The sequence below is a fragment of the Hordeum vulgare genome, chromosome 6H, assembly GCF_904849725.1.
Source record: "Hordeum vulgare subsp. vulgare chromosome 6H, MorexV3_pseudomolecules_assembly, whole genome shotgun sequence".
Lineage (NCBI taxonomy): Eukaryota > Viridiplantae > Streptophyta > Magnoliopsida > Poales > Poaceae > Hordeum > Hordeum vulgare.
Genome location: NC_058523.1, coordinates 10,515,687 through 10,533,953, shown reverse-complemented (window position 1 = coordinate 10,533,953; position 18,267 = coordinate 10,515,687). Strand labels below are relative to the sequence as shown.

Sequence of the window (18,267 nt, the reverse complement as noted above, 5' to 3'; positions counted from 1 at the left end):
CGCAGCTCGTCGCAGCACCCCATGCCCTCTCCCCTCGCCGTTCATCGCTCGTCACCATCAATGCTCGTGCGTGCACAGACTTGCCCCCGAGTTGAATGTTTTTTAAACTTCGGTTGAAGCTTTTGTCACTTTGGCTGAAACTTTTTCCATGGTTGAGCTCTTTTCCATGTCTCTTGAAGCTTTATTTTCACAACGGTTGAAGCTATTTTGACAATTTAAAGGTTTTTTGCTTCCAGTAGAAGGTTTTTCCATCAACGGACGTAGCTTTCTTAGACAACTGTTGCAGCAAATAAGTCATTGTCATTGTTTCGGTAGTAGCTCGCCGTTAGAGATAGCAGCATTTTTGCATCTGAATGAATATGGATGTTGCAAACTTCATTGCCGAATGTAGCAACAAGCTACGATGGTTGCAGCAAAAAAGTCGTACCCGCGGATCAACCGTGCTGGATGTAGCAATCCTATGTGTCTTTTGTAGCATGGCATGACAACGGTTGTAGCAAAAAAAATCCTGACGTCAGCTTGTGCAATGTAGCAAAATCAGACACCGGTTGTAGGAAATGTCGACACCGGTTGTAGCAAAATTGATGGATGACCGTGGTGACCGACAAGCCTTGATGCTCCGCCGGCAGGAGGTTGTAGCTCCGACGTGGCCGTGTCCGACGAGGCAGGTAGAGCTCCGATGGCGTGGATCCGAACAGATCTAGCCGGCAACGAGGAGAGCTTGCAGTGGTATATGAGTAGCAGGGAGGAGAGAAATAGTGGATAGGGAGTCCCGGCTGGAGGTAGAAGAAAAGAAAAAGGGAAGGCCTGGAAAAGAATAAGGATATGAGAGGGGGTGGTTGTGCGAAGGCCCACCAGTACACGCGTCTTACGCGGGATGGTTTTCATGGACGTTGGGGCCAGCATGGCATGTGAGCCGTCCAAAGCGCCGGCCCCAAATGTTTACCTCAAAAAACTACTCATAAAATAGATTTTACCACATGACTGTTAAATTTAGGTGACTTGTACGAGTGGTACTGTTACGAGTTCATTTAATCTTCCTTCCCTGAATATTTTTATTTAGTTTTTAATTAAAAAAAATAGATAATGCCTTAGGACACACCACTCAGTCACACGCGTGACGGCCGTCGATGACGATCTCGACCTTCTTGATCCAGCAAGAGAGACGGAGAAGTAGATGAGTTCTACGGTAGCGTGACGGTGCTCCGGTGGTGGTGATGATCTACTCCTGCAGGGCGCCGCCCGAGCTCCGCAGAAATCCGATCTAGAGGTAAAACTATGTGGTATAGGTTTGAGTTGCGGCAAAGTTGTGTCTTAAAAACCCTAAAACCACCAGTATATATAGGAGGAGGGGAGGGGCTAGCCTTGGGGCACAAGGGCCCCAAGGGTGCGCCGGCCAAAGTGGAGAGGAGGACTCCTTCTCCAATTCGGTTTAGGAAGGAGGAGTCCTCCTCTCCATTCCCACCTCCCTCTTTCCTTTTTTCTTCTTTCCTTTGGTTTTTTCACTTGTGGATCCATAGCCCTCTTGGGCTGGCTCCACCAGCCCACTAAGGGCTGGTGCGCCACACTGGGGTTACTGGGCTCACTCCCGGGTGGGTGGGCCCCTCCTGGTGAACACCCGAAACCCATTCGTCAGTCGCGGTACACTGTCGGAAATGCCCGAAACTTTCCGGTGACCAAATGAAACCATCCTTAATATCAATCTTTGTTTCCGGACCATTCCGAAAACCCTCGTGACGTCCGTGATCTCATCCGGGACTCCGAACAACATTCGGTAACCACACATATAACTAAACTATACTAAAACATCATCGAACCTTAAGTGTGCAAACCATGCGGGTTCGAGAACTATGTAGACATAACCCGAGACACTCCTCGGTCAATATCCAATAGCGGGACCTGGATGCCCAAATTGGATCCTACATATTCTTCGAAGATCTTATCGGTTGAACCTCAGTGCCAAGGAATCATATAATGACGTATGTCATTCCCTTTGTCCTTCGGTATGTTACTTGCCCGAGATTCGATCGTCGGTATCCGCATACCTATTTCAATCTCGTTACCGGCAAGTCTCTTTTCTCGTTCTATAATACAATATACCGTGACTTACACTTAGTCACATTGCTTGCAAGGCTTGTGTGTGATGTTGTATTACCGAGTGGGCCCCGAGATACCTCTCCGTCACATGAAGTGACAAATCCCAGTCTTGATCCATACTAACTCAACGGACACCTTTGGAGATACCTGTAGAGCACATTTATAGTCACCCAATTACGTTGCGACGTTTGATACACACAAGGTATTCCTCCGGTGTCAGTGAGTTATATGATCTCATGGACATAGGAATAAATACTTGACACGCAGAAAACAATAGCAACAAATGACACGGTCACATGCTATGTTCATAATTTGGGTCTAGTCCATCACATGATTCTCCTAATGATGTGATCCAGTTATCAAGTGACAACACTTGCATATAGTCAGAAAACCTTGACTATCCTTGATCAACTCTCTAGCCAACTATAGGCTTGCTAGGGACATTGTTTTGTCTATGTATCCACACATGTATCTATGTTTTCATTCAATACAATTATAGCATGGATAATAAACAATTATCTTGAAACAGGAAATATAATAATAACTATTTTATCATTGCCTCTAGGGCATATTTCCAACAGTCTCTCACTTGCACTAGAGTCAATAATCTAGTCCTCACATCGCCATGCGATTTACATTGTAATAAATCTAACACCCATATAGTTCTAGTGTTGATCATGTTTTGCCCGTGGAAGAGGTTTAGTGAGCGAATCTGCTACATTTAGATCCGTGTGGACTTTGCAAATATTCAGGTCCTCTCCTTCGACGTAGTCGTGGATGAGGTTGAAGCATCGTTTGATGTGCCTGGTCTTCTTGTGAAACCTTGGTTCCTTTGCTAAAGCAATGGCACCAGTGTTGTCAGAGAACAGAGTTATTGGATTTAGTGCGCTCGGCACAACTCCAAGATCCGTCGTGAACTACTTCTGGAGGCACCTTGGTTCCTTTGCTAAAGCAATGGCACCTGTTTTGCTGCCTCCGAGGCAGCCATGTACTCCTCTTCGCATGTAGAATCTGCTACGACGCTTTGCTTGGAACTGCACCAGCATACTGCACCCCCATTAAGAATAAATATGTATGCGGTTTGAGACTTAGAGTCATCCGTATCGGTGTCAAAACTTGCGTCGCCGTAACCCTTACGATGAGCTCTTCGTCACCTCCATAAACGAGAAATATTTCCTTAGTCATTTTCAGGTACTTCAGAATATTCTTGACCGCCGTCCAATGATCCACTCCTGGATTACTTTGAAACCTGCCTTCCGTACTTATGGCCAAGCTGATGTCCGGTCTAGTGCACAACATTGCATGCATGATAGAACCTATGGCTGAAGCATAGGGGACGGAACTCATTTTTCTCTATCTTCCGCAGTTGCTGGGCACTGAGTCTTACTCAATTTTATACCTTATAACACTAGCAAGAACCACTTCTTGGACTGTTCCATTTTGAACTTCTTCAAAACTTTATCAAGGTATGTGCTTTGTGAAAATCCTATCACGCGTCTCGATCTATCCCTATAGATCTTAATGCCTAGAATGTAATCAGCTTCTCCTAGGTCCTTCATAGAGGAACTTCTATTCAAGTAATCCTTTACGCGCTCTAAAAACTCCACGTTGTTTCCAATCAGCAATATGTCATCCACATATAATATTAGAAACGCCACAGAGCTCCCACTCACTTTCTTGTAAATACAAGATTCTCCAACCACTTGTATAAACCCAAATGCTTTGATCACCTCATAAAAGCACTTATTCCAACTCCGAGATGCTTGCACCAGTCCATAAATGGATCGCTTGAGCTTGCATAACTTGTTAGCATTCTTTGGATCGATAAAACCTTCGGGTTGCATCATATACAATTCTTCCTTAAGGAACGCCGTTTTGACATCCATCTGCCAGATTTCATAATCGAAAAATGCAGCTATTGCTAAGATGATTTGGACGGACTTCGTTACCGATGAGAACATCTCATCATAGTCAACTCCTTGAACTTGTGAAAAACCCTTTGCCACAAGTCGAGCTTTATAAACTGTCACATTACCATCTGCGTCCGTTTTCTTCTTAAAGATCCATTTGTTCTTAATAGCCTTGCGGCCTTCAGGTAATACTTCCAAAGTCCACACTTCGTTTTCATACATAGATCCTATCTCGAACTTCATGGCCTCCAGCCATTTGTTGGAATCTGGGCCCACCATTGCTTCTTCATAATACGCAGGTTCATTGTTTTCCAACAACATGATTGATAAGACAGGATTACCGTACCACTCAGGAGTACTACGTGATCTTGTCGACCTGCGAGGTCCGATAGGACCTTGATCCGAAGTTTCATGATTATCATCATTAACTTCCTCCTCAACCAGCGTCGCTTCGACACGGGTTTCCCCTTGCCCCAAGCCACCATCTAGAGGGATTAGAGGTTCGACAACCTCATCAAGTTCTATCTTCCTCCCACTCAACTCTTTCTAGAGAAACTCCTTCTCAAGAAAAGCTCCGTTCTTAGCAACAAACACTTTGCCCTCGGATTTGAGATAGAAGGTGTACCCAACTGTCTCCTTTGGGTAACCTATGAAGACGTACATTTCCGCTTTGGGTTCCAACTTTTTATGCTGAAGCTTTTTGACATAAGCATCACATCTCCAAACTTTAAAAAACGACAACTTTGGTCTTTTGCCATACCACAGGTCGTATGGTGTCATCTCAACGTATTTTGATGATGCCCTATTTAAAGTGAATGCAGTTGTCTCTAATGCATAACCCCAAAACGATAACGGCAAATCGGTAAGAGACATCATAGATCACACCATCTCTAACAAAGTACGATTACGACGCTCGGACACACCTTTACGCTGTGGTGTTCTAGTCGGTGTCAACTATGAAACAATTCCTCATTGTCTTAAGTGAGCACCAAACTCGAAACTCAGATATTCACCCCCACGATCAGAACGTAGGATCTTGATCTTCTTGTTACGATTATTGTCCACTTCACTCTGAAATTGCTTGAACTTCTCAAACGTTTCAGACTTGTGCTTCATCAAGATGATATATCCATACCTACTCAAATCGTCAGTGAATGTGAGAAAATAATGATATCTATCGCGCGCCTCCACTCTCATCGAACTGCATACATCGGTATGTATGATTTCCAACAAGTCACTTGAACGCTCCATTGTTCCGAAGAACGGAGTTTTAGTCATCTTGCCCATGAGGCATGCTTCGCACGTGTCAAGTGATTCAAAATCAAGTGACTCCAAAAGCCCATCGGAATGGAGTTTCTTCATGCGCTTTACATCAATATGACCTAAGTGGCAGTGCCACAAAAACATGGCGCAATCATTGTTAACTCTACATCTTTTGGTCTCAATGTTATGTATATGTGTATCATTGCTATCAATATTCAATATGAACAATCCTCTCAAATTGGGTGCATGACCATAAAAGATATTACTCATAGAAATAGAACAACCATTATTCTCTGACTTAAATGAGTAACCGTCTCGCAATAAACAAGATCCAGATATAATTTTCATACTTAACGCAGGCAGTAAATTACAATTATTTAAGTTCATAACTAATCCTGATGGTAACATAAGTGAGACTGTGCGGACGGCGATTGCATCAACCTTGGAACCATTTCCCACGCGCATCGTCACTTCATCCTTCGCCAGCCTTCGTTTATTCCCTAGTTCCTGCTTCGAGTTATAAATGTCAGTAACTACTACGAGAGTTGGTTAAGTACACATCAATAATATGTATATCGAATATACCTGATTATTCCTTGGCCACCTTCTTATTAGTCAAATACTTGGGACAGTTGCGCTTCCAGTGACCCAATCCCTTGCAATAATAACACTTTGTTTCAGGCTTAGGTCCAGCCTTGGGTTTCTTCGTCGGATTGGCAACACGCTTGCCGCTCTTCTTGGAGTTACCCTTCTTGCCTTTGCCGTTTCACTTGAAACCAGTGATCTTACTGACCATCAACACTTGATGCTCTTTCCGGAGTTCTGACTCTCCGACTTTCAGCATCGCGAATAACTCGCCTGGTGACTTGTTCATCCCTTGCATGTTATAGTTCAACACAAAGCTCTTATAGCTAGGTGGTAGTGATTGAAGAATTATGTCAGTGATAGCATCTTGCGGGAGTTTAATCCCCAGCTCAGCTAGACGGTTTGAGTACCCAGACATTTTGAGCACATGTTCATTGACAGACGAATTCTCCTCCATCTTGCAAGCATAGAATTTATCGAAGGTCTCATACCTCTCGATCCGGGCGTTCTTATGAAAGACAAACTTCAACTCCTGGAACATCTCATATGCTCCATGACGCTCAAAGCGACGTTGAAGTCCCGGCTCTAAGCCATACAAGACTGCACATTGAACTACTGAGTAGTCCTCCTTACGTGTTAACCAGGCGTTCAAAACATCTTGGCTAGATGTAGCGGGTGGTTCATCTCGTAGCGCAGCATTAAGGATATAATCCTTCTTCTCAGCTTGCAGGAGCAGCTTGAAATTACGAGCCCAGTGTATAAAGTTTCTTCTATCATCTTTCAACTTAGCTTTCTCTAGGAACGTATTAAAATTCAAGGTTGCTACTGTGTGAGCCATTGATCTACAACACAAATATTGCAAAGTGGACTTAGACTATGTTTAAGATAATTAGAGTTTAACTAATCAAATTACTGATAAACTCCCACTCAAAAAGTACATCTCTCTAGTCATTTGAGTGGTACATGATCCAAATTCACTAACTCAAGTCCGATCATCACGTGAGTTGAGAATAGTTTCAGTGGTAAGCATCTCTATGCTAATCATATCAACTATACGATTCATGCTCGACCTTTCGGTCTCATGTGTTTCGAGGCCATGTCTGCACATGCTAGGCTCATCAAGTTTAACCTGAGTGTTCCGCGTGTGCAACTGTTTTGCACCCGTTGTATGTGAACATTGAGTCTATCACACCCGATCATCACGTGGTGTCTCGAAACGATGAACTGTCGCAACGGTGCACAGTCAGGGAGAACACAATTTCATCTTGAAATTTTAGTGAGAGATCACCTTATAATGCTACCGTCGTACTAAGAAAAATAAGGTGCATAAAAAGATTAACATCACATGCAATTCATAAGTGACACAATATGGCCATCATCTTGTGCTTCTTGATCTCCATCACCTAAGCACCGGCATGATCTTCTTGTCACCGGCGCCACACCATGATCTCCATCATCGCGCCACCATCGAGGTTGTCATGCTATCTATGCAATTACTACTAAAGCTATGACCTAGCAATATAGTAAACGCATCTGCAAACACAAACGTTAATTTAAAGACAACCCTATGGCTCCTGCCGGCTGCCATAGCATCGACGTGCAAGTCGATATTTACTATTACAACATGATCATATCATACATCCAATATATCACATCACGTCATTGGCCATATCATGTCACAAGCATACCCTGCAAAAACAAGTTAGACGTCCTCTAATTTGTTGTTGCATGTTTTACGTGGCTGCTATGGGTATCTAGTATGACCGCATCTTACTTACGCAAAAACCACAACGGAGATGTGCAAATTTCTATTTAACCTCTCTCCAAGGACCGCCTCGGTCAAAACCAATTCAACTAAAGTTGAAGAAACCGACACCCGCCAGTCATCTTTATGCAACGAGTTGCATGTCGGTCGATGAAACCAGTCTCTCGTAAGCATACGAGTAATGTCGGTCCGGGCCGCTTCAATCCAACAATACCGTCGAATGGAGAAAATACTAAGGAGGGCAGCAAATCGAACATCAACGTCCACAAAACCTTTTGTGTTCTACTCGAGATAACATGGCATGCACCTAGCTCATGATTCCACTGTTGGGAACGTTGCATGGGAAACAAAAACTTTCCTACGCACACGAAGACCTATCATGGTGATGTCCATCTACGAGAGGAGATTCGATCTACATACCCTTGTAGATTGCTAAGCGGGAAGCGTTAAGAAATGCGGTTGATGTAGTGGTACAGCTTCGTGATTCAAATCACCGTCGTCTCACGATCCGTTCCGATCTAGCACCGAACGGACGGCACCTCCGCGTTCAGCACACGTACAGCTCGATGACGATCTTGGCCTTCTTGATACAGCAAGAGAGACGGAGAAGTAGATGAGTTCTCCGGCAGCGTGACGGCACTCCGGTGGTGGTGATGATCTAATCCTGCAGGGCTCCGCCCGAGCTTCGCAGAAATACGATGTAGAGGTAAAACTATGTGGTATAAGTTTGAATTGCACGTGGCAAAGTTATGTCTATATAACCCTAATACCACCAGTATATATAGGAGGAGGGGAGGGGCTAGCCTTGGGGCACAAGGGCCCCAAGTGTGCGCCGGCCGAAGTGGAGAGGAGGACTCCTTCTCCAATTCGATTTGAGAAGGAGGAGTCCTCCTCACCCTTCCCACCTCCCTTTTTCCTTTTTTTCTTCTTTGCTTTGGTTTTTTCACTTGTGGCGCCATAGCCCTCTTGGGCTGGCTTCACCAGCCCACTAAGTGCGCAGACCCTGCGGGTTCAAGAACTATGTAGACATGACCCAAGACACTCCTCGGTCAATATCCAATAGCGGGACCTAGATGCCCACAGTGGATCCTACATATTCTCCGCAGATCTTATCGGTTGAACCTCAGTGCCAAGGATATATATAATCCCGTATGTCATTTCCTTTGTCCTTCGGTATGTTACTTGCCCGAGATTCGATCGTCGGTATCCGCATACCTATTTCAATCTCGTTACTGGCAAGTCTCTTTTCACGTTCTATAATACAAGATCCCGTGACTTACACTTAGTCACATTGCTTGCAAGGCTTGTGTGTGATGTTGTATTACCAAGTGGGCTCCGAGATACCTCTCCGTCACACGGAGTGACAAATCCCAGTGTTGATCCATACTAACTCAACGGACATCTTCGAAGATACCTTCGGAGATACCTGTAGAGCACATTTATAGTCACCCAGTTATGTTGCGACGTTTGATACACACAAGGTATTCCTTCGGTGCCAGTGAGTTATATTATCTCATGGTCATAGGAATAAATACTTGACACATAGAAAACAATAGCAACAAAATGACACGATCATATGCTATGTTCATAATTTGGGTCTAGTCCATCACATGATTCTCCTAATGATGTGATCCAGTTATCAAGTGACAACACTTGCATATAGTCAGAAAACCTTGACTATCCTTGATCAACTGGCTAGCCAACTAGAGGCTTGCTAGGGACATTGTTTTGTCTATGTATCCACACATGTATCTATGTTTTCATTCAATATAATTATAGCATGGATAATAAACAATTATCTTGAAACAGGAAATATAATAATAACTATTTTATCAGTGCCTTTAGGGCATATTTCCAACAGAACATGTTATGCAATATGACGCACGCGGTCATGAAGTGCCACATGTTTTTTTATGCCAATAGCGACCAATACCATGAAAGATTGCAAAATGAGCTTTGAGGACCCCGAATGCATGCAGATCCTTTCTACATGCTTCTTGTCTCCTAGCAAAGTGAGTATTCTTGTTACCTTGAGGCTTTGAAATTATCTTCACAAAATTTGCCCATGCCGGATCCATCAACAAGATAATATACCATGTTGTATTCCCGGCCATTAATTTCAAAATTCACAGGAGGTTCCTCGCCAACAGAAAGCCTTGAAAAGCGATGAGATCTTTGCAGAACAGTCAGGTCTAGAATTATAGTTGCATCGTTATCTTTTCCTTGAACTGTCCATGCTATGCAGTAGGGCAAAGCTTCCACTTTCAGTGCATGCAATTGATACTTTCAAGCATTCATAGAAAGCCTTTTGATGAACCCGTCTCAAAAATTCTTATGATGTCCGCTTCATTTGCAGCTCGAAAATATTCTTCTCCAAATATCTCAATGATGGACTTCAGAAATTCTGGTCATGGTATGAAAATATGAAAATATTCCACATATGAAACTGTTTGTGTTGGTCGTGTCATTAATTTGTTAGGATCTTTAGGAGTTGATCACGTGAGCTCTTGTATTAGGTAGGATTTTCTTCTTGTATTAGGTAATCTCAAAATATATGCACTGACTTTTTTTTATTCAATCAGGGTATGATCCGATACAATGGAAGACCAATTGCTCTAGATGGTGTGGGGAAATCAATGTCCCTTTCCCATTTGGCCTAGAGGACGGTTGTTCTGCAAGGATGTCATTTCAGCTCAATTGTCTACCCTCCAGTTTCTTGTTATGAACGGCAATACAGAATACATCACTTATGTAAAGTATATAAATATCTTGGAGGGGCTAGTGAATGTAGATCAAGATCCAGTACCACAACAGTGGGCCGTAGCCAATTTAACATGCCCCGAGGCACAGGCGAATAAGACCGGATATGCATGTGTCAGCACGAATAGCGAATGCTTGGCTGTCAACTCCGAAGGAGAATATTATGGTTACCGTTGCACATGTATGGCCGGTTCTGCCGGGAATCCATATATCTCCGACGGGTGCAAAGGTACACACTGCATCTCTCCGCCTCCTCCTCTATTAGGGAAATGCCATAATGAATGGGTAATCACACACCTTCTCGAGAAGTGATACCTTTATATCTCCAAACAATCTCAAAGTAAACAAAATATAGATATGCAAAAACGTGCTCAAGCTCGACCTCTATATATACTCTGTGCACATGGTAACATCTATAAGTTGTCTATGAACAAAGATCTGTATGGGTTCATTCTATAATTTCTGTTCTGCCCCTAATATTCAAATTACATTAAGCTCAAATAACCTACGGTAGTATTACGTGCAGACACTAATGGGAAACTTAATTACAATACTTATGTATTTTAATCTTGCGTTATACATACTTATTGTTGCAGATGTTGACGAGTGCACGAAACCAGGCACATGTAATGGGACTTGTGATAACACGGAAGGAAGTTACCGTTGCACTGAATGTCCTAATGATACAGTGTTTCACGCTGCAACAAGGATGTGCACATCGACCAAAAAACAAAATCTGGTACTAGGTGAGTCCATGGTACAACCAATTCCACTTAATGAGTTACATAAAATCCTGAACAGTGATGACAGGCATAATCATTACAGGCATCGCCATTGGGATTAGCGTTGGTTTTGGAATTATACTTCTCATGTCAATTGTAATGTTACTCATCCGTAGATGGAAAACAGACATCAAGAAGAAACTGCGAAGAAAGCATTTTCAGCAGAACCAAGGTCTACTCCTCGAACAATTGATATTGTCAGATGAAAATGCAAGTGACAACACTAAGATTTTCTCACTATCAGAGTTAGAAAAGGCAACAAATAATTTTGATCCCACACGTATCGTTGGTCGTGGAGGGCATGGCATGGTTTATAAAGGCATCTTATCCGATCAACGGGTAGTGGCCATAAAGAAGTCTAAAGTCATTGAGCAAGTTGAGATAAGCCAGTTTATCAATGAAGTTGCAGTTCTTTCCCAAATAAATCACCGGAATATTGTGAAGCTCTTGGGTTGTTGTCTTGAGACCGAAGTCCCACTGCTAGTGTATGACTTCATCCCTAATGGTTCATTATTTGGAATCCTTCATGCCGGTACCACTAGCAGCTCTATCTTTTCCTGGGATGATTGTTTGAAAATTGCTGCGGAAGCTGCTGGAGCACTGTATTACCTCCACTCAGCTGCTTCGGTATCGATATTTCATCGTGATGTGAAGTCCACTAACATACTCTTAGATGGAAATTACACTGCAAAAGTATCAGATTTTGGTGCTTCAAGGTTGGTTCCTATTGACCAAACTCACGTTGTTACAAATATACAAGGCACATTTGGATACTTGGATCCGGAATATTACCACACGGGTATGTTGAATGAGAAGAGTGATGTCTACAGTTTTGGTGTAGTACTTGTAGAGTTGCTGCTCAGAAAGAAGCCTATTTTTACAAGTGACTCTGGGCTAGCGCAAAACTTGTCCAACTACTTCCTTTGGGAGATGAGGGAGAAACCACTTGCAAAAATAGTAGCTACTCAAGTTCTCGAGGAAGCAACAAATGAAGAGATTAATGATGTCGCCAATCTTGCGGAGACTTGCTTGCAACTACGAGGTGAAGAGAGACCTACAATGAAACAAGTGGAGATGAAATTGCAGTCTGTGCGATCTAATAGGTTGAGATCCTCTCAGGTTGTTCTGAAAAATGAAGACATGCAACCCTTGTTAAGTGGACAAAGCCAAGACACTCTTCCGATGTTGACTGCTCCGAGTGGTAGAGTAGACCGAGTTAATATAGCTTCTCAAAGGAACCAAAATTGCTACAGCTTGGAGCAAGAGTTCATGGCATCGGCGACTCTCCCGCGCTAGCTGATCATGTTCTCAACATTAATGTGTGGTTGTCTGCCTTTTTTATTGAAGAGCTATATTATTTTTTGTCGTTTGATGGAGAGGGTAAAGTATAGTCTGTATAATGCAGTAAATAATGTCCGGTTTATACTAGTATTCAGATTGAAAAAGTTCCATTCTTGTTATTGCCCCAAAAAAAGTGAAGTTATGGTACGGATCTACCATATTATTATGTCTGGACCTGACGGTTGGGCATTGTGAATTGTAACATCCTGATTTTCGTGGGTTAAAAAAATTAAAAGAATCGGACACCATGGTTGTTTAAATGAAGTAATGTATTTTATTTGGAGTAAACCAAATAAATCCAAAAAAAATATTAATGCATGAATGTAATGCCACTGTTAAATTGTGATCCAAATTCTACCGTATTGGACTAGACGTAGTACAAATGATGTGGGTCTTTGCGTTGGTACCAACGCGTACGAGTACAACTCGTTTACTTGTCCTCCAAGGACTCTCATGCATTGCCCCTCATATATACTCCATGTAGTCGCATCTAAAGACGGTCTGTCGTCTCGTGCTTGTAATACTCCACCCTCATAGTGATTGCTCCTTCGTGCGTCCGTGGTTTTCTCTCGCAAGGGTTTTCACGTAAAAATCCGTATCTCTCGTGTCTCGTTAATCTCGTTTTATCTAACAAATGGTATACAGAGTTGAGGTTCTAAACATATGAGATTTGAGACGAGAGATAGGGTTCGGCATCATGTGAGCCACCGCCGACGCGACCTGGCGATCGCCAGATCGATTACGGAGCCGAGTTCGACAGGCTGCTGCAGCTGTCGTACGCGGCGTAGTATATATCCGCGAGTTCCGCTGCTGTGCACAGGATACAAGTCTTGATCGAGGGTTTCGGCGGCAAGTGCCCTTACCAGCCTTCGCTTTCTCGCATCACCGCGTGCTGTACAAGCTGCAAGTCGCCGAGTTCCACCGCTGATCCACCGCGTTCAAGCTCAAGTCCCGAGGACATCAAGTATCGCTGCGCTGCTACTTCCCAGCCACAGGGGCACAAACCAAAGTGGGCATTATAGAATTCAAAAATAAGAATTGATTAAGCTTATCAATAGTTTGGAATTGAAAGCTGAGATTGCACCGCTAAATATTGCGGATAGGAGTAGTAAATCTGAGGCAGAAGAGAAGCTTCGAAAGTTACTTCGAGAGGAAGAGATTAAGTGGGCATTAAGAGCTAAAGTGTCTGCGGTCGTCCATGGGGATGATAACACACAATTTTTTCATATGATAGCCAATGGCAAACGTAGAAAGAAGAAAATATTGCAACTTGAACAGTATGAGGCTACAATTATTGGGCATGAGAACCTAAAAATGTATATCTCAAACTATTACAAAAAAATATTTGGTACTCCCGAAGTGAACTCTGTAACATTAGATGAAACTGCTACAGAGGATATACCTCAACTCAATGACGATGAGAATGGGGTCCTTTCAGCTCCGTTTACTGAGAAAGAGGTGTTTGATGCAATTATGCAAATGAAACAGAACAAAGCCCCTGGACCAGATGGGTTTCCAATTGAGTTTTACAAACGCTGCTGGCACATCATAAAAGATGACCTTATGTCCATGTTTCATGATTTATTTAACGGGCAGCTCCATTTATTTCACTTAAACATTGGCTCCATAACTTTACTACCAAAGAAAGAAGGAGCCATTCGAATTGAGCAATTTAGGCCAATTTGTTTGCTAAATGTCAGTTTCAAAATATTCACAAAGGTTGCAATGAATAGATTGGCACACATAGCACATTCGGTTGTTCAAGAAACTCAAACAGCGTTCATGCCAGGTAGACACATCCTGGAAGGGGTTGTCGTACTGCATGAAACGTTACACGAAATACACTCTAAGAAACTAGATGGAGTAGTTTTTAAAGTGGATTTTGAGAAAGCATATGACAAAGTGAAATGGCCTTTTCTACAGCAAGCGATGCGAATGAAAGGGTTCAATGAAGCCTGGAGGAAACAGGTTGAGACCTTTATCCAAAAAGGTAGTGTAGGGATAAAGATTAACGATGACATGGGTCATTATTTCCAAACTTACAAAGGATTAAGACAGGGAGATGCTATGTCCCCAATTCTATTCAACATAATTGCTGATATGTTGACGATCCTAATAAATAGAGCCAAGGAGAAGGCACTTATTGGGGGACTGATTCCACATTTGGTGGATGGAGGAGTGTCCATCTTACAATACGCGGATGATACAATCATTTTTATGGAGCATGACATAGCCAAAGCTAAGAATATGAAACTTATACTGTGCCTGTTTGAACAACTCTCGGGGCTAAAGATTAATTTTAAGAAAAGCGAATTGTTCTGTTTTGGTAAAGCCAAGGAGGAACAAGAATCCTACAAACAATTATTCGGTTGCGAGATGGGATCGTTGCCATTTTCTTATTTGGGTATACCTATTCACCACAGAAAACTTACAAATAAAGAATGGAAAAGCATTGAGGATCGTTTTGAGAAAAGACTAAGTTGCTGGAAGAGCAAACTTATGTCATATGGGGGCCGGCTAGTGCTTATTAACTCAGTGTTAACAAGTTTACCAATGTTCCTCCTATCTTTTTTCGAGATACCTGTAGGGGTACGAAAAGGACTAGATTTTTACAGATCTAGATTTTTTTGGCAAAGTGATGAAAGTAAGAAGAAATATAGGCTTGCCAAATGGGACATGATGTGCAGGCCGAAGGATCAAGGAGGGTTAGGAATAGAAAACCTACAGGTGAAAAACATGTGCTTATTAAGCAAATGGATTTATAAACTTTCAGTGGAGACGGAAGGAATATGGGTGCAAATTGCGTAATAACTACCTACAAACCAAAACTCTGGCACAAGTGACAGTGAAACGCACGGATTCACGGTTTTGGAAAGGGTTAATGAAGATAAAACAATCCTTTTTCCGTATGGTGAAGTTTCACATAGGCGATGGTACCACGACCAGATTTTGGGAGGATACGTGGTTGGGAGATACACCACTATCTGCGCAGTATCCGGTATTATATAATATTGTACGGCGTAAACAGGATTATGTCGCTACAGTTATGCAGACAACCCCCCTAAATATTCAATTCAGGAGGTCACTGCTGGGAGAAAGATGGGATTATTGGTTACACTTGGTAAGAAGGCTTATGAATGTACAGCTATCTGACCAACCAGACAAAATTCACTGGAAGTTAACTACAAGTGGTAGTTTTACAGTGAAATCGATGTACACACACACCATTAATACCGGAACAATTCCTACCTCTTCACATATTTGGAAAATTAAAGTACCACTAAAAATTAAGATTTTTATGTGGTTTCTTCACAAAGGGGTCATACTCACGAAAGATAATTTGATTAAAAGAAGATGGGTGGGTAACCCTAGATGTTGCTTCTGTGATAACAACGAAACGATAAAACACCTCTTTCTCGATTGTCCATTGGCTAGACTTTTATGGCGCACTATTCATATAGCTTTTAATATTAATACTCCATTAAGTATGAACATGTTATTTGGGACGTGGCTTAATGGAGTGCAAGACAATATAGCCAAGCAAATTAGGATTGGATCATGTGCTTTATTATGGGCTATTTGGAATAGCAGGAATGATATGATTTTTAACAATAATAGATTCAACAACTTCTTACAGGTCATATACAGAGCAACCTCCTTGATCCGTACGTGGTTGTTACTCACGCCTCCGGAGTTCAGGGATCGTTTGGCTATTGGGTGCAACCGGTGGGAGACGGCAGCGCGGGCTATCTTCAACCGATATGGATGGCTGCACACTAACAGGCTAGGTGTATAGGCATCTTAGTCTGAGCTTGATTTAGCCCATGTTGGCATGTATTTATTTTTCCTTTTCGGTAGACTTCTGGCTGTTTATGTACCTTGCACTACGGTTCAACCTTTGCGACTAAATAAAATGGCTGCATGCATCATCATGATGCAGAAGCCGGGGGCTCATCCTCCTTTTCAAAAAAAAAATCAAGCAAAGTTTGTGCTACTATTTTGACGTGGAGATACCAACCGCTCGTGAAGACTAACTAGTAGTTCGACTTTGTTTCTTTTTTCTCCAATTGCTACGTCTACATCCGAGACATACTACCAGGTGCTATTTATCCTATTCCGTTTGATCCGTAAATTAATTCTATCAAAATAATTTCTACCGGCTTGTACTACTTTGTGTACACAGATTTATCTACTCATGACACCCATGAAGTATGATCTTCCGTTGTTGGACCGTGACACAAGGTTTACCCTATGACAATTCAAGATACGAGCATTGTTCGCACAGGCCGACTATGATGATGCACTGGATAGTTTTGGGAAGAATAGAATTGAGGACTGGACTGCTGATGAGAAAAGAAGGGATCGTAAGTGATGGGGTTATAGTCCTAGGGTAGGGTCATAGGCCTGCCCTGTGGAGCCTACCCAAGGACTACCCTTCATGAAGGATAATGCCCTTAGTCAGTTCCGACTGAATTAAGGACTTTCCATCATCCAGTCGGTGACGATTCCTCTATCATCCAGTCGGAGATGAGCATTCGGAGCGTATCAAGCTTACCGACTGGATTCCACTCTGTACATCGTAACCCCCTGGAGGGCAACGGTCATACGTTTCCATATACCTTTATTAGCATTTAAGATATACGTTACCTGTAACGTATGTAGTTATTCACCACTACTCCACCCCTGCGCACCGAACCGTTGTGAAGGGTAGCGCACTCTATATAAGCCGCCTTTCCCCACTGGTGCAGGGGTTAGCAATTCACTGTAATCCATATTCCACTTGACAACAAGCTCCCAAGAGCACTGAGACGTAGGGCTTTTACCTCCACCGTAGAGGGGCCTGAACTCATACAACCTCGCCGTAGCTAAGGCTCTGCCCATCCTTTCGTACCCTACACATCTACTGTCAGGCTTATACCCATGACAGTTGGCGCCCGCCGTGGGGCAGGCGTCTAAGCGACTTCCGGCGAGCTTGCGACTACATCTTTTCATCATGTCATCCGGTGGAGATCTGAGCATGGGTCACGAGATCCTCTTCGGCGCTCTCTCCTTCATCGTCGATGATTCGGCATGGCTTTGGGATGCCCCTCTCGACGTCGAGGCGCTCCCCATCCGCGGGGCTACGCACTTCCGTGCCGGTGCCCGTGGTATTCTTCTTCTCCAGCAGTCGGCTCCGGTGTCGACCTGCGCCGTCATCGCGCGCCGCAACAAGCGGTCCCGCCGTCCGCGGCTCCAGCGATGGGTGCAACACGCCCAGGCGCGCCAGAACGCGTCCTCACAAGTGGCGGTCCTAGAGTCGGTTGTGGTTGCACCGCCATCCCAGCGCTCGGACTCAGTTCCGACTGAGTTTCCTTTCGAGTACTTGGGTCGTGGGCCTGCAGCTGAAGTGCACATGGCCAACTCCCATGAAAGTCCCCGCCAAACTGGCCGGAACGAGCACGAGGTCGGCGAAACATCCGGCGCTCGCCGTCAGCCCCTCCGTTCTGCCAGTCGGCACACTCGACGGAGCAACGTGGAGGTGTACCGCACACCCGTCCTCAACCTGGCTGACGCCGCCAAGATAGTCGATTCTCTCCAGCCGACTGATTCAGAGTCTCGCAGAGGGATCGAGCAAATCCGTGCCCTGCTACACACGGCGCAACAGCAAAATTCAGCGGTCTCCCAGTCGCACAACAGGATTCACAATAGTTCTATTCACGCGAACATGCATCGGTCTGTTCACAGCCCCGGTTCTCATCAGCGACATAGGGGAGGCAGCCGTTCC

At 43.6% G+C, this 18,267-nt stretch overlaps 1 pseudogene; it reads left to right on the top strand.

Annotated features, from left to right (window-relative positions):
• The window catches only part of LOC123404880, a 29,055-nt pseudogene extending 16,935 nt beyond the window's left edge, over nt 1-12,120 (top strand).
• The last annotated feature ends 6,147 nt before the right edge of the window (nt 12,121-18,267 follow it).